The sequence below is a fragment of the Fonticula alba genome (genome assembly GCF_000388065.1).
Source record: "Fonticula alba strain ATCC 38817 unplaced genomic scaffold supercont2.2, whole genome shotgun sequence".
NCBI lineage: Eukaryota > Rotosphaerida > Fonticulaceae > Fonticula > Fonticula alba.
This window is the reverse complement of record NW_009242972.1, coordinates 2,677,044-2,677,629: the sequence shown is the minus strand read 5'-3', so window position 1 is coordinate 2,677,629 and position 586 is coordinate 2,677,044. Positions and strand designations below refer to the sequence as shown.

Below are 586 nucleotides of genomic sequence, written 5' to 3'. Positions count from 1 at the left end.
GGCTCCGCCCCTCTCTTGCCACATGTCCCTGTGTCCCCCCCCAAAAAAAAGTACCTGGGCCTCGCGGCCATCCTTCCCCACCTCGCGCTACCCCGTGTCCCTTTGGAGTGCGGGGGGGGGGGGGGAATAGTGCGCTCGGGTGCTTTGTGCCGGGTCGTCATAAAGCGTTCATCGATTGAAAGGGTGAGAGAGAGAGAGAGAGAGAGCCCCCATCGCAGCGGGTCTCTCCGGTGCAGACACGTGCAGATTCCACCGCCAAAAGGGGGTCGAGGGACGAGGGCGATCGGGCACATGCCTCCAGGGGGCCCAACCGGCCCGAATGCACCCCCATGCAGGCGCAAGACGCTCGAACCTGGCGCAATTTATTTATGCCTGGTCACCAACTGGCCAGGTGGCAGGAGGGGGGAGGGGGGGTGCTGCTGCTTGCCCAGGCACGCTGCTAGCGGCCCAGCGCCCTTCCTGTGAATGAGGCGGACGAGTGCGGGGGGGGGGGGGGGGGGGGGGGCTGCTGTTGGCCGGTGCGCCCCCTGATATGCTGGCCCGCCTGCTCCCACGGGAGTGAGTGCGGGTGCTCTCCCAGCCCCGG

The 586-nt window shown here is 67.4% G+C and overlaps 1 protein-coding gene across 1 annotated transcript in view; it reads left to right on the top strand.

Annotated features, from left to right (window-relative positions):
* H696_01574 (hypothetical protein) overlaps positions 1 to 586 on the top strand; it is a gene marked incomplete at its 5' end in the record, with an annotated part of 6,205 nt that overhangs the window by 3,511 nt on the left and 2,108 nt on the right. The gene's annotated exons all lie outside the window — the stretch shown is intronic.